We start from the raw sequence: 25,195 nt of genomic DNA, 5'->3' as shown, positions 1-25,195 counted from the left end.
CCCCTGGTCATGAAACTATTTGCAGTAGGAAATCATTTTAAAATGTAGCCACATGATCGAACTGATTTGTAATTAACAGTTGCATTAAAATTTCAGCTTCTAAAAGATGAGTAACTTTTGGGGTCATCTTAATAATCCATTAAAATTTGGTTTACATTCACCAAGGTCTTCAAGGTCAACTTAATGATTTATTGGTTGAAATGGACAAAGAGCCTTATGATTCTTAGTGTGGTATGTATTGTCAACATATAGAAAGTATGGTATAAAGATTTAAAATATGTCACATTTGACCTCTGATCTAACTTATATATTTCACATCTGCTTTTCTTTCAAGTTGATTCCAAAATGTGTTATATCCTTAAAGAATATATTGTCAAGAGAAAGAGAATGAGCTGCTTAGTTAGTTAGAAATAGACTGTAGTATCATTTTATATAATAAGCTCAAGTTATTCATGTCCAGTTATTTACAAATCAGTACTTATTATCCATTACCTACTCCTACATAATGTTTGTGTAATCAAAGTAAACTTATGTCATGCTACCCTTATCTGGTTTTTACTGCACTACAAACCTCTTGAAGTATATTTATAAAGAACAAAGAAAACAAACTGAATATATACAAAATAGAATACTATTCCCTTTTAAAGTAAATACTGCCCAGAGAGTGAGCTGCTATGGTGGAGATTTGTGGAGATTTGTGCTCTCGGAGTGCTTCTGAATAAAGAAAATTAACATGTTATTCATGTAAGATGTTTTTTGTAAATTGAAATGATGTGACTTTATTGGGGGGTGGTTATAGTGATTGGATCAGATTATTGGGGGGGGTCATAACCCCTCTATCCCCCCCGCAAATTACGGTCTTGATGGCTGCTCATGAAATGCTGACATTTTGGAGATGCATATTTTTATGGACTGCTAGGCCATCCACTCTTAGTAGAATCTCCGTCTGTTGAAATCATGAATGTGTTTTATTTTTCCAAGGCTTCCAGCATGAATGGTGTGAATGATCAGACTCAATAGGAGCATGTTGGAAAGGTGAGACCTGTATTATGCTGCCAAACCTTCATACTACACTCTGGCCTCCGCTAATGTTCACAGCACAATGCCGGCTGAAAAATTTTCCATTATTCAGAAACGCTGCATTAAACCTGAGGACAGAGGTAATTTCTGATTCATGTTTTCATTTAAAAATGAAAACACATTTATAGTGGCTGCAGCCTAAGATAATCTAATGTTGCTATTGAGAACACAGCTTTATTTTATTTTTTTTTTATCAACAAGCATTTTGCTACTGGGATTCTGTCACATGTACTTTAGCAGATTTCACTTGCTGACTCCAAATATTTCATCTAGCATGTCCCAGTTTTCAAGTTATGATGTTCCAAGTGTTGGACAACTGGGATGACTTGGTTTCATGGTCCCGGGCTGTGCCGTGTTTTTGAGTTTGTGGTTCAGGTTTGTCAAGTTCTGGTGTCTGAATCTTGGTGTCCACTTCTTGTTTTGTTTTGGTAAGTCTTGTTTCTTATGCAGTGTATTTAGTTTTGTTCCCCCTGTCTCCTCAGTGTCATTGTGTTCAGCTGTGTTACCTGCTGTTTCTACTTTCCCTCATTATCCCTTGGTGTATTTAAGTCCTGTGTTTTCTCTGCTTGTTGTTGTGTCGTTGATGTTGCCATGTTGGAGTGTTCTGGTGTTGCCTTGCTTTGTTTTGACCTTTGCTCTTCATCTGGCTCCCTCAAGGATTTTTGTATTTTGTTTTTTTTTGGGTTTCAATAAACATAAACAGTTATGTTTGTCTCCAGAGTCCTGCATATGGGTCCACCTCCACCTGTCACACTGCCCGACGTGACACTTGGAGAGAAACAGCATTTAAGAATGTTTGGTCTCCAGAAAAGTGAAGCCAAAATTAATGAAGTTTTTTTTTTTTTTTCTTTGCTCCTGAAATCTGTGAACTGATGCTTGATGATGAGCTCAAAAGGAAACTGAAGCCAACTGAATCAACAGCATGGGAAGCATTCATGCAGGTTATTCAGAATTTTCTTGGCAATCACAGAGCAGAGAATTATGCTGAGCTTGTGGATAACATCAGCTAATGGGTGCCAGCATGTCACTGAAGAGGCACTTTTTACATTCTCATCTACACTTTTTTTTTTCCTCCAAATCTGGGCAATGTCAGCAAGGGGCATGGGGAAAGATTTGATCAAGACATAAAAGCAATGGAAAAATGATAATAGGTAAAATGTGATGGTGGGTGACCACTGTGTGGTTCCTGCAAAGAGAGATGGATGTGAGTGCCTCAAACATTTTTGAGCATGCTGGCTTCATTTTATTTTGAGATGAATTGACAGAAATATGCTGTAACGTGTCTCTGGCTTTTTCTTCTGGTTTGTTTTCAGAAAAAAAACACATTAAAACAATTTTGGTGGGAAATAGTTAAAATTCCAGACATTTTGTTGATATATTTATATTCAAAGGTGTCAAAACATCACTCGTGTATTTTTAACTGATATGAAAGCCAATTTAAGCTTGCACATCTAAAATCAGTGTAAAATTATGCGTACTCTGCCTTTGGGTAAGTTTGTATAGTTTATTGTGGTCTTCTTAGTCCTCCCCCTCCCTGCCCCACTATGTTAAGTTGTATGTGTAAGTCTGTTATCTATTTAGTTACTTCCTGTTTTTGCTTTTTGGCTTTTGTGTTTGTTCTGAGTTTACCTTCCTTTGCACCTTCATTAAAGATGCTCCCCTTCTGCTAACCTCTGCCTCTGTATTGCATCTGGGTCCGCAAAACATCAGCCACTTTCCACACAGCAAACTGTGACACCCACAATGACCAGGCTGTTAGGAATGCCATTCGATTTGCACATACACTCAATGCACACTTTATTAGGTAGTGCTAGTATCAGGTTGGACCCCTTGTGTCTTCATAACTGTTGTAATTCTTTGTGGCATAGATTCAACATTCCTCAGAGATTTTGGTCCATATGGACGTTATAGCATCACATCTGTGTTTTCTGCACATCTATGATGTGAATCTCCCGTTCTATCATGTCACAAAGGTGCTGCTGGATTGAGATCTTGTGACCGTGAAGATCATTTGAGTACAGTCAACTCATTGTAATGTTCAAGAAACCAATTTGAGCTGATTTAAGCTTTGTGATGTGGAGTGTTATCCTGATGGAAGCAGCTATCAGAAAATGGGTACACTGTGGTCATACAGTAAAGGGACACATATGCTCTGCAACAATACTCGGGTAGGCTGTGGTGTTTAAACGATGTTCAGTTGATACTAAGGGACTCAAAGTGTGACAAGAAAATATCTTCCACTTGCCAATCTGGTGAGTCCAGACAAACTGTAGCCTCAGTTTCCTATTCTTAGTTGATTGGAATGGCACCTGGTGTGGTCTTCTGCTGCTGTAGCTCATCTGCTTCAAGATTCAATGTGTTGCATCTTCAGAGATGCTCTTCTCATATCTTGATTGTAATGAGTGGTTGTTCAAGTTGCCTTCCTGTCAGCTTGAAGAAGTCTATCCATCCAATCCATCCATCTGATGTGCCTGCATTGGGTTTGAGTTCTGCCCAGTACGTAAAATCATAGTTATTTGGGGTGCAGATATAGTAAACTCCATTCTTAAACCACCCTGGTACATGTGAGCACAGAGATAAACAAAGAGAAAGTACAACATCTTGTGAGATTCTAGTTACAAAGATTTGTTTTGATTCAGGGTTTGACAGTTTTCATCTCAGCTGTTTGTGGCCTCGCAGCAGCTCGGTGTGTGCGAGAGAGAGACGAGAGAGGAAAGCCAAAGCAAGAAAAAAAAGTTTGCACAAGCTTGGCTGCAGGAAGATTGCACAGATTAAGTACTGCTGGTTTTCACAGACAATGTAAAGCATAGCTGTTAACACACAGCGCTTTTGAAATTTACATACAATCACTGAAACAGATGGATTTAAATGTGCATACACACACAAACACACACTTCTGCTCTGACCCACTTTAAATCTTGTCGATGCTTCAGCTAACCAGAATTCCTTATACAGTTATTTCCCTGCTGGAGTTTGGCCCTCAGCAGCTCTGCTACAATGCATCCACATCCCCCAGATCCTGTGTCATGCTAGGCGTACAAACACTCGGGTTGCCTGTAGCAAATTTCTAGCTTGGCTCTACCAGCTGCCACAATACGTACACACTCCTTATAATTCAGACTCTGTTCTGCTTAAACAAACATGAAAGTTAGCTGTAGCGCTTAAAGAAAACAAGGCTACCCTCTGATGTTTTCTCTGTAGAAAAAAAACGGAGTTCTCCTCTTTTCATGCCGGCCCTCTTGTATTAGAATGATAAATGTTTAATCCTCTGTAGGCAAGGCATAGTTTTAAAGCACATTAAGAGAAGTATGGCAGGAACACAAAGGGAACATCACCTTGCACAGAAAAATGTTCTGATCTGGAGTCTCAGTGAGCAAAAGGCTCCATCATGGTCTACAAAACAGACTAAAGAATGAATGATTTGTTTCACTCCAGACACTTTTTTTTTTTTTTTGGTTTATTTTAACCTGTATTCAGTCCAGTATCTCCATAAATTATGTCCTCATTGAATGATTCACAAAACACAGGAAAAAATGTGTGACTTTTATATAACAAGATGGAGGGTAGAGTCACGAGGGAGATGGGAGTTCATTATCAGCTGTAATAATTTGTTCCTCATCCGCTTTTTTGCTTTTTTGCCTGTTAAATACATTAAACCTACTGAACCATTTCATTATCACTATAAGTCAACAAGGCAAATACTTTAGCTATTTTGTGATTTACTTTATATGTAAATAAAGTGCATTTTGGACTTCTGATCAACTGGCATTAAAGGTGCCCTTTAAGTTTCCTCTTGCCTGTTTCTGTGTCCCCCATTTGGGTCCAAATTCCACAATATATATACTCATTCATTAGCTCCAGGTCTTATACAAGTTCTCATTTTACCCTCTAACTCTAATGGCAATTTCAAAAAGCTAAACTTCAAAGATAGTTTGAAGTTAGTTATGTTCTGTAAGGACAACACACAAAGTGCTGCAGGTATAGCAAAACATCAAAGTATGCAGTATATGCAGTAATTAGTTACAGTAACGGGATTTCATGTGAATGGATTCATATGTGTCATCAGTACAGTGTAAATGTCAATAGTTTCCTGTTATAATAATGAGTATTTTTTTGTTGTTTACTGGTTTGTTTGTCTGTCTATTAGCTGTAATATGCAAAAACCCCAGACAGAGACGGTGCATCGCATTTAGAATCTCAAAGTTTTTACATCTAGCATAATTCGAGAGGCTTGAGGGCCTTTCTTCACAGAGAGGTATACAAACATGGAGGAACATGATGGACTACAGTGACTCTCTGATAAGTTTCAATGCTGTCGCAGTGCGTGTATCATGCCATAATGAGGAACATCTTGTCCCTGTGTGTTTAGCACTTTGGAGAGGTCTGAACAGATTCCTGCACCTGTCTCTGCATTTAAATTAAGTCATCAAAGATAAGCAGCACCATTAGCGACGTTTGTTAATCGCACTTTGATTGCACGGGAAGGGTTTGTCTAATTCTTTGAAGCACCATGAACAACCTTGAGCCTCACTGCTGGAATTTCAAGGGCGTCTGTTTTCACAAGACAAACTCTTCAACTCCATACCGCCGGCTTAATTACTGACTAATTAAAAGAACCCATGTAGTCCAGATTTGAGCACTTCTACAGTCAGATAGCTGCAGGGAGTTAAAAAAAAATTAAATGACTAATTAACCAAATAACTTTTAATTTATCTATAACTTCCACAACTACTGGATAGCTTGCTGTGAAACCTTATAAGACATTCATGATCTTCAGAGTGTGAATCCTGCTGACTTTGGCAATTTCTGACTTTTTGTCTAACACAACTTATTTCTGGGATTTTCAGTGAAATGTCTTGTGAGCCACTGAATTCATTGTTGTGATATTTTGAGCAGGTATCTGTAGCACATACCACGAGGCTAAAATTTCTTTGAAGACAAGAACATACTGCAGTAATTGTAAGCTTGCTAATTGTTCAACCTTCCAGAAAAGTCAGTTATTGAAAAAGCTGGAGCGGTATGGGACAAGAGGTAGACCTTACATGTGACTGAAAGGTTATTTGAAAAATACATAAATGCCTGTGTCAGGAGTTAGAAAAGCTAATTGTGGGGACCAGTAACTGGTTCAAAACCTTTGGCTTATATTAATGTTATTTAAAGTGTTAGTACTTTGCCAAAAGTGTTTCACTTTGCAGATGATAAAAAAAAAAAAATTAAAAGGAACTTTTGCATGCTATTGAAAGAAATCTGGAAATCTTTAAAAGTTGCATTTAAATAAAAAGAATTCTCATCTATATCATTATGGTTTTAGAAACATAACAAAAAATCTGTTATGTAAAAACTGAAAGAGTTCATGCAGCAAAGCTTCTAGGTGTTCTAGGTGCCAATTATATATTGGCATAGAAACAACACATTGACTGTGTTAGAGGAAAAAATGTCAAAGTTCACTTCCCCACATTTCTTACTGTAAGGAACTGTGTGGACCAACACAGGGCTCTTCAACTCCAGGCCTCGAGAGCCCCTGTCCTGCAGGTTTTAGATGTGTCTCTGCTTCAACACACCTGAGTCAAATATAGAAGTCATTAGCAGGACTCTGGAGAACTTGACTGTATACTGAGGAGGTAATTCAGCCATTTGATTCAGGTGTGTTGGATCAGGGACACATCTAAAATCTGCAGGACAGGGGCTCTCGAGGCCTGGAGTTGAAGAGCCCTGCTTTAACACAACAATTAATTAAATGTTTTATTACAAAAATACAGATTACTAATTATCAATAAACAATCCACCTGAGGGGTGTACTACAAAGCAAGATTAATGAGACACTGAACTATGTTGAGCTTTAAGCCGGAGTTTCTGTGTTATGGCTAAATCTCTTTGGTAACTTATGATGAGCATGTGACCTGGTTGAGAACACGTTATGTTCAGAGTTTTGGTTTAAAATCACATTTTCACTGATTCTTTTATTTCCAGCATGTAAGTGGGATATAGAGGCTCTGCTGAGGGAATATGTTTAATATTTGTAACATGTTAAGTCGCAGCTAACACCAGCCTTAAAATTCACAACAGTGCAAACTGTGAGTGTTGCAGTGTTGTAAATGTCTTTATGCTTGCTCGTAATGTAGCTCCTAAGTCTCTTTTACACTGCTGGAATTGAAGCCAACAGAGCGCAGATTAGAAAATTAATCAGTGACATTTGTAGGGAAATTTATTGCCAATAATTTTCCCATCATTAAAATCAAATTTGCTTTAATCTGGCAAAAAAAAAAAAAACTAAAGTCATCTCTACGTCTCCTTTATTAGGCTATGAGTCGCACTAGATGTTTTAATGTGCAATTGTGATGTTAGAAATAAGCAGCAGCATAGAAAGGGCACGGAGCAGTAAAATATAACTGGAATTAATATTTGTATTTTTCTTGCTTGCTTGTGATGATTATGAATTCACAAAATTAATGATCTCTTGCTTTATTTGCAGCCCCTGTGTTGCATTTTACTGTTATCTTTTATATCCAATGTTTCTTAGGTCTCACTTTCTGAAATGTATTAATTTGTATCACTTCCTGTTCCTGTTTCAGAGCACAGTGTTTTGCTGTCTGTTAGCTGTTATATCTGTATAACTCGATTTATCTGGATAATAACATATTTTAGTGTAATCTTCACCTACTTTAAATAGCATACTCTTTGCTGAATCACCTGTATTCACATTACTCACTTTATTTGTTTTTAGAAATTCGCTAGCTTAGCTCAGCTAGTAGCTTAGCCCTTAGCCGACTCACTACCAGCATGGCTTCTTCTCCTGTCTCTCCTGCACTTTCCTGCTCTGGGTGTCACATGTTTAGTTACTCCTCGGCCTCCTTTAGCAGTAACGGTACTTGTAATAAATGTAGTCTGTTTGTAGCTCTGGAGGCCAGGCTTTCTGAATTGGAGACTCGGCTCCACACCCTGGAAAATCCTGTATCTAGCCAGGCCCCTGTACCGGGTGCGGACCATGGTAGCTTAGCCGCCGTTAGCCCCCCCCAGCAGATCCCGAGCAGCAGGGAAAACAGGCCGGCTGGGTGATGGTGAGGAGAAAGCGTAGTCCTAAGCAGAAGCCCCGGGTACACCACCAACCTGTTCACGTCTCTAACCGTTTTTCTCCACTCTGCGACACACCCGCCGAGGAACAAACTCTGGTTATTGGCGACTGTGTTTTGAGAAACGTGAAGCTAGAGACACCGGCGACCATAGTCAAATGTCTTCCAGGAGCCAGAGCAGGCGACATTCATGGAAATTTGAAACTGCTGGCTAAGGCTAATGGTAGATTTGGTAAGATCGTTATTCACGTCGGCAGTAATGACACCCGGTTACGCCAATCGGAGGTCACTAAAATTAATATTGACTCGGTGTGTAACTTTGCAAAAACAATGTCGGACTCTGTAGTTTTCTCTGGGCCCCTCCCCAATCAGACCAGGAGCGACATGTTTAGCCGCATGTTCTCCTTGAATCGCTGGCTGTCTGAGTGGTGTCCAAATAACGACGTGGGCTTCATAGATAATTGGCAAAGTTTCTGGGGAAAACCTGGTCTTGTTAGGAGAGACGGCATCCATCCCACTTTGGATGGAGCAGCTCTCATTTCTAGAAATCTGGCCAAATTTATTAACCCTCCTAAAACCTGACTACCCAAGGTTGAGACCAGGAAGCAGAGTTGCAGTCTTACACGCCTCTCTGCAGCTTCTCTCCTCCTGCCATCCCCCCAACACCCCATCCCTATAGAGTCGGTGCCTGCTCCCAGACCACCAAAAAACAAAGCTAAAATCAGCAAAAAGCTATTTAAGCATAAAAATTCAAAAACAAATAATACAGCTTCATCAACTGCACCAAAAAATAAAATAATTAAATGTGGATTGTTAAACATTAGGTCTCTCTCTTCCAAGTCCCTATTAGTAAATGATTTAATAATTGATCAACGTATTGATTTATTCTGCCTTACAGAAACCTGGTTACAGCAGGAAGAATATGTTAGTTTAAATCAGTGGTTCTCAAATAGTGGGGCGGGCCCCCTTTGGGGGGGCGCGGTGCGATACCTGGGGGGGGCGCGTGTGACCCTGGGGAACAGGCTTTTTTTTGGGGGGCCGTACTAGTATAAAGTGTAATTGCGCATCCAGTACAGTAGGCGGCAGTGGTGCTGTCATTGTTACTTCTGTCACGTTTGCGACAGTGCAACATTTTACGACTTACAAGACAACAGGTTTGCCTTGGTTAGCAGTGTTGAGTCAACAGAAAGCTCCGACTGCGTTCTGCCTATAGCCTCCGTTATTCAACATAACAACCCCCAACATGAAAAAGTTTTTAACAGGGATGAAAAGAAAAGCGGAGAGAGACAAAGATAATGAGACAAAAGAAAGTCACCCGAAAGCTAAGACGAGGAAATACGACGAAGCGTATTTAGCGCTTGGCTTCACTGTCACTACAGTTGGAGAAGAGGAAAGACCGGTGTGTTTGCTGTGTCTAGTTGGTCAAACATGTTTACAGTTTAAACAAGGATTTATTTATTTTTAATTTCAGGCAATGATGCACTTAAAATCTTTTCTGTTGCAGACTTAAAACACGATTTAATAAAGTTATTCTTTGTAAGTTTGACCATATGTCTTTCTTTTTTTCTTTAATGTTAATAAGGATAAAATGTTATGCAGAGATGGATAGTCACAGTGGGGAGTGGGGGGCGCGAATAGTTTTCTTCTTGCTAGGGGGGGCGTAACAGAAAATAATTGAGAAGCACTGGTTTAAATGAATCAACACCCCCGAGTCACAGTAACTGTCAGAATGCTCGAAGCACAGGTCGAGGAGGAGGATTAGCTGCAATCTTCAATTCCAGCTTATTAATTAATCAAAGACCCAGACAAAGTTTTCATTCTTTTGAAAGCCTGACTCTTAGTCTTGTCCATCCTAACTGTTTTATTTGTTATTATCTATCGTCCACCTGGTCCTTACTCAGAGTTTCTGTCTGATTTCTCAGAATTTTTATCTGATTTAGTGCTCAGTTCAGATAAAATAATTATAGTGGGTGATTTTAACATCCATGTAGATGCTGAGAATGACAGCCTCAACACTGCATTTAATCTATTGTTAGATTCAATTGGCTTCTCTCAAAATGTAAAGGAGCCCACCACTTTAATCATACTCTGGATCTTGTCCTGACATATGGCATAGAAACTGAAGACTTAACAGTATTCCCTGAAAGCCCCCTCCTGTCTGATCATTTCTTAGTAACATTTACATTTACTTTAATGGATTACACAGTAGTGGGGAATAAATTTTATTACAGTAGAAGTCTTTCTGAAAGTGCTGTAACTAAGTTTAAGGATCTAATTCCTTCATTGTTATGCTCTTCAGTGCCATGTGCCAACACAGTGCAGAGCAGCTACCTAAACTCTGCTCCCAGTGAGGTCGATTATCTCGTCAATAGTTTTACATCCTCACTGCGTATAACTTTGGATACTGTGGCTCCTCTGAAAAGGAAAGCTTCAAATCAGAAGTGCCTGACTCCGTGGTATAATTCACAAACGCACAGCTTAAAGCAGATAACCCGAAAGCTGGAGAGGGAATGGCGTCTCACTAAATTAGAAGATGCTCATTTAGCCTGGAAAAAGAGTTTGTTGCTCTATAAAAAAGCCCTCCGTAAAGCTAGGACATCTTATTATTCATCATTAATTGAAGAAAATAAGAACAACCCCAGGTTTGTTTTCAGCACTGTAGCCAGGCTGACAAAGAGTCAGAGCTTTGTAGAGCCGAGTATTCCTTTCACGTTAACTAGTAGTGACTTCATGGATTTCTTTACAAATAAAATTTTAGACATTAGAGAAAAAATTATTCATAACCATCTCAAAGATTATTCTTCATGTTCGGCTGCTTTCAGCACTGCTGGTATTTGTTTAGACTCTTTTGCTCCAGTTGATCTTTCAGAGTTAACTTCAATAGTTACTTCCTCCAAACCAGCAACATGTTTATTAGATCCCATTCCTACTAGACTGTTCAAAGAAGTCTTTCCAATTATTGATGCTTCAATCTTAAAAATGATCAATCTGTCTTTATTAGTTGGCTATGTACCACAGACCTTCAAGGTGGCTGTAATTAAACCTCTACTTAAAAAGCCATCACTTGACCCAGCTGTCTTAGCTAATTATAGGCCAATCTCCAACCTTCCTTTTCTCTCAAAGATTCTTGAAAGAGTAGTTGTAAAACAGCTAACTGATCATCTGCAGAGGAACGGTTTATTTGAAGAGTTTCAGTCGGGTTTCAGAATTCATCACAGTACAGAAACAGCATTAGTGAAGGTTACAAATGATCTTCTCAGGACCTCTGACAGTGGACTCATCTCTGTTCTTGTCCTGTTGGACCTCAGTGCAGCTTTTGATACTGTTGACCATAACATTTTATTACAGAGATTAGAGCATACTACAGGTATTAAAGGTACTGCACTGCAGTGGTTTGAATCATATTTATCTCATAGACTCCAATTTGTTCATGTAAATGGGGAGTCTTCTTCACACACTAAGGTTAATTATGGAGTTCCACAGGGTTCTGTGCTAGGACCAATTTTATTTACATTATACATGCTTCCCTTAGGCAGTATTATTAGAAAGCATTGCATAAATTTTCATTGTTATGCAGATGATACTCAGCTTTACCTATCAATGAAGCCAGATGACACACATCAATTAGTTAAACTGCAGGAATGTCTTAAAGACATTAAGGCCTGGATGACCTCTAATTTCCTGCTTCTAAATTCAGATAAAACTGAAATTCTTGTTCTCGGCCCCACAAATCTTAGAAACATGGTGTCTAACCAGATATTTACTCTGGATGGCATTACTTTGGCCTCCAGTAACACTGTGAGAAATCTTGGAGTCATTTTTGACCAGGATATGTCCTTCAATGCACATATTAAACAAATATGTAGGACTGCTTTTTTGCATTTGCGCAATATTTCTAAAATTAGAAACATCCTTTCTCAGAGTGATGCTGAAAAGCTCATTCATGCATTTATTACTTCTAGGGTGGACTATTGTGATTCATTATTATCCGGCTGTCCTAAAAGCTCCCTGAAAAGCCTTCAGCTGATCCAAAATGCTGCAGCTAGAGTACTGACAGGGACTAGAAAGAGAGAGCATATTTCTCCCATATTGGCTTCTCTTCATTGGCTCCCTGTTAAATCTAGAATAGAATTTAAAATTCTTCTCCTCACATACAAGGTCTTGAATAATCAGGCACCATCTTATCTCAAAGAACTCATAGTACCATATCACCCCAATAGAGCACTTCGCTCTCAGACTGCTGGCTTACTTGTGGTTCCTAGGATACTTAAGAGTAGAATGGGAGGCAGAGCCTTTAGCTTTCAGGCGCCTCTTCTGTGGAACCAGCTTCCAGCTTGGATTCGGGAGACAGACACCCTCTCTATTTTTAAGATTAGGCTTAAAACTTTCTTTTATGATAAAGCTTATAGTTAGGGCTGGATCAGGTGACCCTGAACCATCCCTTAGTTATGCTGCTATAGGCCTAGTCTGCTGGGGGGTTCACATAATGCACTGTTTCTTTTCATTCACCTTATTTACTTTGTTTATGCTCCACTCTGCATTTAATCATTAATTGATATTAATCTCTGGCTCTCTTCCACAGCATGTCTTTCTCTCCCCTCAGCCCAACCGGTCGCGGCAGATGACTGCCCCTCCCTGAGCCTGGTTCTGCTGGAGGTTTCTTCCTGTTAAAAGGGAGTTTTTCCTTTCCACTGTCGCCAAGTGCTTGCTCATAGGGGGTAGTTTCGACTGTTGGGTTTTCTCTGTATTATTGTAGGGTCTTTACCCACAATACAAAGCGCCTTGAGGCGACAGTTTGTTGTGATTTGGCGCTATATAAATAAAATTGAATTGAATTGAATTGAATTGATTTATTATAAAAATTAAGAAAATAATGATCAAATCAAAATAAATGTTACTACCTGTCTAAAAGTTATTTTTCAAACCCATGAGACCAAATTTGATTTAAGTGGTGTTTGTTGTTTACATTTTTAAGGGGAGGGGGGGTTAAAGATGTCTTTTTATTGTTGTTTTTTGTTTTGTTTTGTTTGTTTGTTTTTAAAGGAAAGAGGCTAACAAAGTCATTTTGAGGGTGAATGATTTTGTTGATGTTGGTGCTGTTATTGCTAGTTTTCCTTTTTCTTCTTTCTTACAGCAGGTTAGCTTTAATGATAAGAATAAAGGCCAGATGTGCACCAGCACTGCTTATAAGCTTTAGTCGGTTCAGTCAGATACATGGAGAGTGGACTTTATACTGATTGCTCTGTCTGTATAATATTTAATTAAATAGACTAAACCAAGAAAATTACAGCATGGCTTCAGTCCTGCTGTTTTCCTTTTTGTCACGGTCCAGGCTCTGTGACCCAGCATGTTGTGTTTGGACTGTGAAATTCTGTTTAATATTTTTCTGTGATTCTTAGTTTGTTATGGGGTTTTGCAGTTTTGTACCTTTTTATTGTTGGTCCTGGTTGAGTTCCTTATTTTTTAATCAGAATCAGAATACTTTATTGATCCCAGAGGGAAATTTCTGTTGTTACAGCAGCATCCGTTTATAGAAAGAATAAAATACTAATAATTTAAATAAATTAAAACTAAAACACAGAAAATATAAAACCAAAAAGATCAAGATCAATATATACACATCTACAACAATTAAGGCAGTGGCTGATAATGATATAAAATCTGGAACATACTGTCTGTATATGTACACATAATAAATTGCACTAGTGAATCGTAGTGTCACCTATTTAGGGAGGAGTTATACAGTTTGATGGCCACAGGTAGAAATGACCTCCTGTGGCACTCTGTGGTGCATTTGGTGTAATGAGTCTTGCACTGAATGTGCTCCTATGCCTCATCACTATGTTGTAGAGTGGGTGGGAGCCATTGTCCATAATGGCCTGCAGCTTAGACAGCATCCTCCTCTCCGACACTCCCATCAGTGAGTCCAGCTCGTCTCCCACCACGTCACTGGCTTTGTGGATCAGTTTACTGAGTCTGTTTATCCGCAGGTTTTCTTAGTTATGTGTGTTCTGTTTACAGTTAGAGGTTATTTGTATTTGTTCCTCTGTGTTCTCTGTGCCAACTCTGTGTTTCTGTGGTGTTCAGCCATTTCCTGTTTTATTTTGTTAGTCTCTTGTGTTTTGTGTGTAGTTTTATGTACTTGCCTTGTCCTTTGTAATTTAGCTCAGCTGTGTGTTTCCCCAGGTTTCTCAACTCCCCTTAATCACCCTCCTGTGTATTTATTGTCTCAGTCTCCCCTCGTCCTTCATCAGTTCATCTGTTCATCTGCAATAAAACGGCTTGCTTTAAGTTAACACACTCAGCCTCCACGCCCCACACTTTTATCTTCATGATATATTTTGTGTTTAAAAAAATGCTTCTTGCTTAACTCTATTGCTGGTTATTCTAGTATCAAAACTAGATCCCACTTAGTATTTACAGCAGAGTAATGACATACAAATTTTTTATACATAAAACAAATACCTCGAGTTAATCAAATGATACTGTGTTCTTCTCTGGAGCTTGAAAAAGGCGACTGGACTTCTTTTTGTTTCTTGAAGACGTTTCACCTCTCATCCGAAAGGCTTCTTCAGTCCCCTGGAGGTGGTTATGACCACCTCCAGGGGACTACGCCCACAGGGGTTTAAATACCTGGGTCTCTCCACCATTTGGTTGAGAACTGAAGAAGCCTTTCGGATGAGAGGTGAAACGTCTTCAAGAAACAAAAAGAAGTCCAGTCGCCTTTTTCAAGCTCCAGAGACTACTATGACCTGGATGACTGAGAATCTACACAGACATACTGTGGTCTTCTTAAGAATGAAAATCTGCTTGATTCCTCCCATCATGCCATACCTACAGCAATGCCATCTAAGTCAATGCGCTGAGGTTTTGATTGTACATAGCTGCCATATGCACTGCTCTGCTGACGCCTGGGGCGCTCTTACTCTTTGGTGCAATTGCATTTGTACGCACTGGTGAGATCAGCTGAGGCTTTTGTCACTGTTTATTTGCTCGATGCAGCGGGGCAGATGGATCGACATGAAAATGTTAAGTCTGTAGTCTGTGTTCCCATGGCAGATGTTGTGCATTCTGCTCACAACAATAAAATCTCAACTGCCCAAGAGTTTGACCCAGAATTAGCCTCCAGGTAACAAACCGCATGCTAGCTACTGAAGATTTCACTCTTTTCTGTCAAAGGAGTTTATGAGACTGCAGGTCTCATAAACCTTCATAAACCTAAGGTAAGCATCTCTTATACTACGGACTTCTCAGTGTTAAGAAGCCCACTCTCTTATTGTGGAAGACAAAGGAGTTCTTACTGTTAAATTTCTAACTGAGTCTTTACAGCTAGGACAAATTAGATTTATTCTTAAAAAATAAGGGAAATATATAATACCCCTCAATCTCCTGTTTCAACAGCTAAAATTATTTAAATGCAGTAAATTATATTGCAGCTCTGATAGAGAAAACACTGAGGGTGGGGGGTGTCTCATTCAGTACTCAGCTGTAAATTTAATATGATCTCTGATTTTCTTCTTTGTCTTTCTTTTTTGTTTTTCTGTTAGTTTTTTCTAGTTGATTTCCATCCATGTATCCATTTTCTTCTGCTTATCCTTGACCGGGTCACAGAGGCATAAGCCTAAGCAGAGAAACACAAACCTTCCTCTCCCCAGCCACATCCTTCAGCTTATCCAGGGAACACCAAGGCATTCCCAGGCCAGACAAGAAATATAGGCCCTGTTTACACAGTGTCGTTTTGATGAGTTTCAACCTTCCGTTTAGACTGAGATGTTTCAGAAACGATCTCTGTTTACACGGGAACGCTAGAAACAGTGAAAACTATGTAGTTCCCCTTGCTTGGCCACAAGTTGGCTTTTTTCCTTTTTTTTTTTTTTTGCAAAGCTTGTTAACGCAACATGCGCATGCGTGGAGGGACTCAGTGGGATGCATGGCAAAGATCCTGTTCATTATTTACAAAATGGCGAATGTCAGAACCTTTGTGTACACTGACACTGAGGTTGGATTGCTGCTGCACACAACACTAAATTATAAAACTGCAAAAACACTGGAAAATATTTACTGGGAATCATGCCACTCGAAGTACGCAGATACTTAAGTTAAAATTTAAGTTAAGTTCAACAGACTGAGCAGCACAAGAAGCACTTGTGAATCCGCCATTGCAATTGTTGTTCATCTATCAGCGCATGTGCAGAAAACTGTGGTGGTCGCAACCATGGTGCAAGTGTACGGAAGAGGATTAGGGCCACTATAAAAAAAAAATGGGGCATTGGAAAAAAAACAAAAAAACAGCCAGAATTGTGACTTTAATCTCACAATTCTGACTTTTTTCTCAGAATTCTGACTTTAATCACACAATTCTGACTTTTTTCTCAGAATTCTGACTTTTTTCTCAGAATTCTGACTTTTTTCTCAGAATTCTGACTTTAATCTCACAATTCGGACTTTTTTCTCGCAATTCTGACTTTAATCACACAATTCTGACTTTATTCTCACAATTCTGACTTTATTCTCACAATTCTGACTTTATTCTCACAATTCTGACTTTAATCTCACAATTCTGACTTTTTTCTCACAATTCTGACTTTTTTCTCAGAATTCTGACTTTAATCTCAAAATTCTGACTTTTTTCTCACAATTCTGGGTCTTTGAAGTAAGCAGCTTAATGCCAGAGACATGCAGAGGCGTGCAGTTGGTGAACCAACCTGCGGACGGACAATGGCTGATTTAAGTGAGTTTCTACGTGGGCGAGGGGTGCCAGAAGACACCATTTCAATAATGGAAGAGCAGAAGGTGAGTAACAAAGACAGTTTGTCGGCTGGCACTTTTTTCTCAGCAAGTTACCGTTTGTTGTTAGCATGTTTGTTAGCTAAAAACATAGCCAACATTAAGCTTGTTTTTAGTTGTAGTGCAGAGTGAGTGTAGCCTCCTATTTCCATATTCTATAGTACTGACACAGAATTCTAGTTAGAAGAATTTCACACCCCGGTGGTATACGTCGATCGGTTGATGAAGGACGGGATACAACCACTTGCTAAGCGCTAGTCCCCGCTTGCTAAGTAATTGTGGTCATAGCGATCACTTCCAATAGCGAACCGGTGAAATTCTCAGCCCGGTGCAGCTGACTAGAACCGTGCTGAGAGTTAGGCTAGCATAGAGTATAAATTGTGATTTCAGTCTTGAACAGTCTTAAACTGATATTAGCAGATGGCTAGCGCCCATAATGTGCTGCTTAATTGCCGTAGTAAACATACTCAGCTCAAACTGAAAAGAAATACAATAATACTCAAAAACCCGTCAATTCGCCGACTTTGAAGTAATGTGAGACGTGGCCTATTTGCCTAACATTATAAGCTAACAAACATGCTAACAACAAACGGTAACTTGCTGAGAAAAAAGTGCCAGCCGACAAACTGTCTTTGTTACTCACCTTCTGCTCTTCCATTATTGAAATGGTGTCTTCTGGCACCCCTCGCCCACGTAGAAACTCACTTAAATCAGCCATTGTCCGTCCGCAGGTTGGTTCACCAACTGCACGCCTCTGCATGTCTCTGTCATTAAGCTGATTACTTCAAAGACCCAGAATTGTGTGATTAAAGTCAGAATTCTGAGAAAAAAGTCAGAATTGTGAGAATAAAGTCAGAATTCTGAGAATAAAGTCAGAATTGTGTGATTAAAGTCAGAATTCTGAGAATAAAGTCAGAATTCTGATAAAAAAAAGTCAGAATTGTGAGATTAAAGTCAGAATTGCGAGAAAAAAGTCAGAATTGTGAGAATAAAGTCAGAATTCTGAGAATAAAGTCAGAATTGTGTGATTAAAGTCAGAATTCTGAGAATAAAGTCAGAATTCTGATAAAAAAAAGTCAGAATTCTGAGATTAAAGTCACAATTCTGGCTGTTTTTTTGTTTTTTTTCCAATGCCCCATTTTTTTTTTTATAGTGGCCCTAATCCTCTTCTGTAGCAAGTGCCCCTCGTTTCCAAAAAGCATCTTTTTCATTTGTTTACATGGAGACAGAGGCTGGAGCGTTTCAGAAATGCTCCGCTCTGGAGGCCATTTCCAAAAAGTATCGTTTTCACTCCATTCTCATGTAAACAGGAGGCCGAAAGCATCAAAATGACACCGTAAATTAAACTTTTTTATTTTTTGGTGGGAGGTTGAAAGAAAATGTAGCATGAAACAACACAAAACAATTATAATGTTTTATTAAGTATTTAAGTCTTTTTTTCAAGTCATATCAAGTCCATACCTGGAGTAATAAGATTTACAGATTTTCTGTTTCATATCTGTAAACACTATAAGTACTTCTACAGCATCACATCAGTAGCCAGTCTGTAGACTGCAGGCAGGGCAGATAATGCAGATGTCTCTGAAGATGCTGCTGATGACTTTGTAGGCACTGCAGGTGACTCTCCTCCGATGACTGTGGCTGCTTCGCAGGCCAGAGAGCCACCTCCACCGAAGACTGGGACTGCTTCGCAGAGCCCACAACAATTTCCTGAGGCTGAAGCTGGAGCTTGGCTGTCCTCACCCAGAGAACAGCCAGGGGTGCAGGCATAGGCTGGGTTCTAGCCGCCCCCACTTGAGGAACAGGTTCAGGTACAGGGACAGGAGCGGGGTGCTTGAGCTCAAGGGAAGGCTTCTGGAGAAGCAGTCTTAGAGAAAGGCCACACAGTCTCAAAATCTGGCTCAGATGCACAAAATTTCAAAAGCACAAGAAAATATTATACACAAATGCAAGAAAAAGAAATAGAACATAAATCATCTCAAAATCACAAAACTCAAAACCCTGGGTCCAAGACCCAGGGACCATGACAGAGTTACTGTTCCGTAACTGTTCACTGAAGCATCATCAGAAATAGTCTCAGTGGAAGGGTGGCTGTCAAGAAGCCATTCTTAAGAAAGGGAAACGGGGAAAAGGCTAAGGTGTGCCACATTACCCAAGAACTGGACTGAAAATCCCTGTCACCAGGTCTTATGGAGTCATGAATCCAAATTTTGGCCCACAAGAGAGGTTCAACAGCGAGTGTCTGCAGCATTTGTAAAATGCAGAGGAGGCTATTTCATGGCATGGGCTGCATTTCAGCCAATGACGTCTAGGATTTTGTTAAAATTGCTGGAATTATGAACGCAGAAAAGTAGTCAGATTTTGATCCACCATGGAATACCATAACAATGATCCCAAAGACACTGCAAATGCAGTAAAAGCATATCCTGATAGAAAAACAAACTATTAAACACTGTCAGTTATGAACTGGCATCTCCAGAACCTGGACCTCAACATTATTGAAGCAGTGTGGGATCATCAAGACAGAGAAAGAAGATGCAGCTGGCATCCAAAGAAGAGCTTTGAATGTCTTTCACGAAGCCTCAAGAACTAAGATCATACTTACTGACTTTCAAGCTCATTGTACAGAATTGTACAAACTCTGTTTTTGCCTCATATACTCTATTTCCATCTAGGTTTGTGCATGTTTCAATCGACTGATAAGGGATCATTCACAATTATTGACATTTTCCAAAGTGTACAAACCGTACGACAAGGGGGAGGGGGTTAACAGCCAACGTATGCTTTTCAAATAGTTAGAAAATGTCGGTCAGAACTATGTAATTTGAGCACTGCCGCCTGACCACCAAAGCCCGAGGCATCCACTCTTGTTCATTTGTACACCACTGCACCATTGCGTGGTCTGCAGTGATATGACCCCCGGTCTGGCGGATCAGTTCAGAGGCCTCATTGAATTCTCTAAAATAGGCCATCATCGATTCACAAAAAGACTACTGACATTATTAGACAGGAACAAGCTGTGAGTGTGACGCAGCAGGTATGGAAAGCAGCCAAAGCTGCCAGAACAGTGGAACAAGGAAGTAGAAGGATTGTTCCAAAAAGACGAATCAAAAATGGAAACCGTACGCAGTAAACCACAGAAAACAATGGTGAATTTTATTCAGAAGGTATGTACATTAAATTCTACATGTTCCTGGTGTGTTTTCATCTATGCTGGCCTGTATATTTTTTCTTAATCTGGTGATTGGCAGCCAGCACTGCTGCCAAAAACAGCTGCGAGACGTTGGAGGTCTGGGGTGAGGGGTGGGTAGTCCCTCTTGGTGCCGAAGCGAGGTCCAGGTGATGCCGTAGCGTACAAAGGGACACAGTACGAGCACTGTATGTACACAAAACACGGCGACATCGGAGTTTTCAGGTTTCCGGTGTTGTGCCAAAAAGTAATGTCCAATTTATAAAAAAATGTTTTATCTTTGCTTATATTGGTAAATAGACTGTGGTGCACTTTTTATAAATAAAAAGAAGAAATTACTTGTTTTGCAAATATATTTACTGTATGAATCTGCATTACTGTATCTACATTATAATCAATCCAGTCCTTTTTGGCTATTCTTTATAGAACTGTAATGTTATATTTGTTGCAATTTCTGCATCCCTCTTGGACAGATCTCTCAGGAAAAAAGATTTTTTTAAAAATCAAATAAATTGACATGATTAAATAAAATCATTGACATTAAAATATATTTAATTTCAAAGATAGTTTTTAAATAAAGAATATATTTAAGTCACTTTGCCAAGAAGTGATTACAACTTTAAACTTGTGACAGAAATGTAGTTTCTCGCTCAAATTGATGTAATATTATTTATGAGAGATATGCTTGACATGCTTCACAGATTTTAGGCCAGAAATTAATCTACAAAAATTTAAATACAACCAATCATTTTTGGCAAATTCAATTCAATTCAGTTTAATTTCATTTATATAGCACCAAATCACAACAAACAATCGCCTCAAGGCACTTTATGTTGTAAGATAAAGACCCTACAATAATTACAGAAAAAACCCAACAGTCAGAACAACCCCCTATGATCAAGTATTTGGCGACAGTGGGAAGGAAAAACTCCCTTTTAACAGGAAGAACCCTCCGGCAGAACCAGGCTCAGGGAGGGGCAGTTATCTGCTGCAACCCATTGGGGTTGAAGGGAGAGAGACAGGACAAGAGACACACTGCCAGAGATTAATAATAACAAATGATTAAATGCAGAGTGGGGTATAAACAGAGTGAAAAGAGGTGAATGAAAAGAAACAGTGCATCACAGGAACCCATCAGCAGCCTAGGACTATTGCAGCATAACTAAGGGATGGTTCAGGGTCACCTGATCCAGCCCTAACTGTAAGTTTTTTCAAAAAGGAAAGTTTTAAGCCTAGTCTTAAAAAAGAGAGGATGTCGGTCTCCCAAATCCAAGCTGGGAGCTGGTTCCACAGAAGAGAGGCCTGAAAGCTGAAGCCTCTGCCTCCCATTCTACTCTTAAGTATCCTAGGAACCACAAGTAAGCCAGCAGTCTGAGAGCGAAGTGCTCTATTGGGGTGATACGGTACTATGAGGTCTTCAAGATAAGATGGGGCCTGATTATTTAAGACCTTGTATGTGAGGAGAAGAATTTTAAATTCTATTCTAGATTTAACAGGGAGCCAATGAAGAGAAGCCAATATGGGAGAAATATGGGCTGGTTCTCAATATTCAAGTATGCAAGTACGAACTTGCATACTTAACAAGTTCAAACTTGTCAAGTTTGAACTCGTGGACTTGACAAGTATGAACTTCCAGAGTACAGGGGATTATTTTTCAATTGTAACACCAGCGGACTTGATGACATCACAGCTCAGCTCCAGTGTTTCTGTTGCCTTCCAGCTTAAATTTACTGATTAAAATTACTGATTGCCTGGCTTTAAAAATTTCATCTCTGAATAAAAACAATATACATGTATACACAGCTTACTGAACAAAAACAGGTCAGATGTTAAAATGATGTTTTTATTCCAGAATACTTCCACTACTTACAACAGACAGATGACAGTCAAATAAATATTTAAATTTTAAAATATATAATTTGATCATTTCTGGAGCAGGCTTGGCATCAGTCTTCACGATCTTGATGAACAGCATCAACATGCCGTGATTTTCCCTTTTCTGGTGAAAAGGCTCTTGTGTTCCTTCCGAAGTAAAACATTTTTAATATCAGTTTTATTGATTTGCTCACAAATAAAACACTGAAATAAACCAAACATCAGCCATTAGTGATCATCTGAGTGAATTATTTCTGTGTTTAACTTCCACTCAGTGGCAAAAACCAGCAGGAGTTTTGAAAACAATGTGAGAGGAGTCAGGCGTTCTCCCCACGTATAGCAAGCCTCGTACGGCTGGCAAGTGGGCAGCTGCTGTTAGAGCAGAAAAATGGACATCTCCAAAAATGTCAGAGCACTTTTGCAATTAAGCAATATCTTGATAAACTGAGCAGATATTTGATGTTTACGCATCTACATTCTTGCCTGAAAACACCGTAAAAGTTTATTTTGTGTCACAGAAGCAGTAATATTTCAAAATTTACTCATAGTTTTAGCCAGTCTATTCCACCATTGCTACGTTTGAATTTTGTTTGAAATGCATTCTGGGATACTTGGCTGCACCAAGTCCACACAAGTCACCACCGATGCATATTCGATAGAAGGGGCGGAGCAAGAAAACATCCGGGTACAGAACTTAGGCTGAGGCTAATGATGTTTCACAAATTCACAAGTACACTAGTCTGCACAAGTCCATATACTGAGAAACAGCCATGCTCTCTCTTTCTAGTCCTCGTCAGTACTCTAGCTGCAGCATTTTGGATCAGCTGAAGGCTTTTCAGGGAGCTTTTAGGACAGCCTGATAATAATGAATTACAATAGTCCAGCCTAGAAGTAATAAATGCATGAATAAACTTTTCAGCATCACTCTGAGACAGAATGTTTCTAATTTTATAAATAATGCGCAAATGTAAGAAAGCAGTCCTACATATTTGGTTAATATGTTCACCAAAGGTCATATCCTGTTCAAAAATGACTCCAAGATTTCTCACAGTTTTACTGGAAGCCAAGGTAATGCCATCCAGAACAAGTATCTGGTTCGACACCATGTTTCTAAGAGGGCCGAGTACAAGAACTTCAGTTTTATCTGAGTTTAGAAGCAGGAAATTAGAGGTCATCCAGGTCTTTATGTCTTCAAGACATTCCTGCAGTTTAACTAATTGATATGTTCCATCTGGTTTTATGGATAGATAAAGCTGGGTATCATCTGCATAACAATGAAAATTGATGCAGTGTTTTCTAATAATACTGCCTAAGGGAAGCATGTATAGTGTAAATAAAATTGGACTTAGCACAGAACCCTGAGAACTCCATAATTAACCTTAGTGTGTGAAGAAGACTCACCATTTACATGAACAAATTGGAGTCGATTGGATAAATATGATTGAAACCACTGCAACGCAGTACCTTTATACCTGTTGCATACTCTTATCTCTGTAATAAAAATGTTTCAGTCAACAGTGTCAAAAGCTACACTGAGGGTCTAACAGACAAGAACAGAGATGAGTCCATTGTCATAGGTCCTGAGAAGATCATTGTAACCTTCACTAATGCTGTTTCTGTACAGTGATGAATTCTGAAAACCTGACTGAAACTCTTCAAATACCAGAAATCACTTTTGGCACAACACCAGCCTATCTCCAAAACTCTCCCAAAAGTCACGATGTCACTGGAAAAAGTCACAAAATTTGTTGCTAGTCGCTTTTTGGAAAAAAAGTTGCTAGGTGAGGTCTAGTGATAAAGTCACTAAGTTGACAACACAGGCAGCCAGTCAAGAATCAAGAAGAATTTATTGTCATTATACGTCAAGACATACAATGAAATTGCATTCCAGAACACTCATCCAAGAGGACAGACAAAACTAAACACACAGGGGAGATAAGTGTCTGCGGCTACTGCCACAAGGGCGCCGCCGATTTAAGCAGGAAAGAAAAACAAACAGTGGGATAGGTAGGTTAAAAAAATTCATCTCGTACTGTGCTCATTATTTTCTTTATGAGATTCCAAAAAAACACCTCAGCAAAAGCATATAGCACATTTAAAGCCTGGGATAGCAACATGGTGGTGGTGGTGGTGGTGGGGGTGGGGGGGGGGGTTGCCGCCAACAGAGACGAGGGGGGTCAGAGCATTATGGAGCCAGGACCTGGCTCCCCGCCTAAACAGTTTGCTGATAGTGATGGATGTGCATCAGCAGTCATGGTTCACCCAGATCCCAGTTCACACAAATCACAGAAGAGAGGGGAGGGGGGAAGAGCATCTGTTGACACATCGTCCCGGAGAGATATGATTACCGGCCTCAAGGCTGGCTGAGGGAGCCGAATTCCTGATAGTGCAGATGTTTTGGAACAGACTGCCTTGTTGTTATCACAACAGCCTTCTGTTCACTGGGACACTCTCAGTAAGTCCAATAGTCCAAATTGCTTGGTTACCGTCCTCGCTGTGCAGACACGTACCCTATCTCCAAATCTAATCCCTTTTACCTGCGAGCACGTTCAATTCAGATTCTCTTAATTTCCCGGTAAATCAGGTATCCTCCAAGCCCAAACAGAAGACATCCCATTACCAAAAAGCCAAATATGTATACGTCTTCCACGTCCTCTGCCGACAGTACTGTAAGACACACAGGTCTCCACATGCTCCATGAGTCAACGACGTATCCAACCAGGTCTGTTCCACTAGGACAAGCTTCCCCGATTTCATAGTGGAGATAATACGATCAGCGGTGTTGAGGGCCCAGTTTGCCAGATCCATGGTGATTCTTATTCGGTCAATGTGTAAGAGAGGCACTTACAGAAAGCAGCAAAGCAGGGTAGATAGGAGAGGGCAGGAGAGAGAAAGATGCGACAGTCTCCGTCAAGAGCAGGAAGATAGAGTGTTGCCAAAAACTGATTGCAGCTTCTACCATGTGACAGGAATGTTCTTTATGACTCAAAATAAATTGATATCATTCATAAGAGATGATGTTTGAGATACACTTGACAGATTATAGGTCCTTTACAAGTCATTTACAACAATATAAATACCAGCAATTGGGGGGTTTTTGGCAAATACCGGAGATCACCTTGGCACAAGACCGGCTTTTCAGATGGCAAATTGCTCCACTGCCACTGTGTACAGTGTGGAAGCATGTCCATTT

The 25,195-nt window shown here is 39.6% G+C and overlaps 1 protein-coding gene across 1 annotated transcript in view; it reads right to left on the bottom strand.

The window, feature by feature from the left end:
• Positions 1-25,195, bottom strand: part of cygb2 (cytoglobin 2) — a 51,361-nt gene that overhangs the window by 15,360 nt on the left and 10,806 nt on the right. The gene's annotated exons all lie outside the window — the stretch shown is intronic.

The sequence above is a fragment of the Archocentrus centrarchus genome, chromosome 1, assembly GCF_007364275.1.
Source record: "Archocentrus centrarchus isolate MPI-CPG fArcCen1 chromosome 1, fArcCen1, whole genome shotgun sequence".
Taxonomy (NCBI): Eukaryota; Metazoa; Chordata; class Actinopteri; order Cichliformes; family Cichlidae; genus Archocentrus; species Archocentrus centrarchus.
The sequence above is the reverse complement of the archived record's forward strand: the minus strand, read 5'-3'. Positions and strand labels throughout refer to the sequence as shown.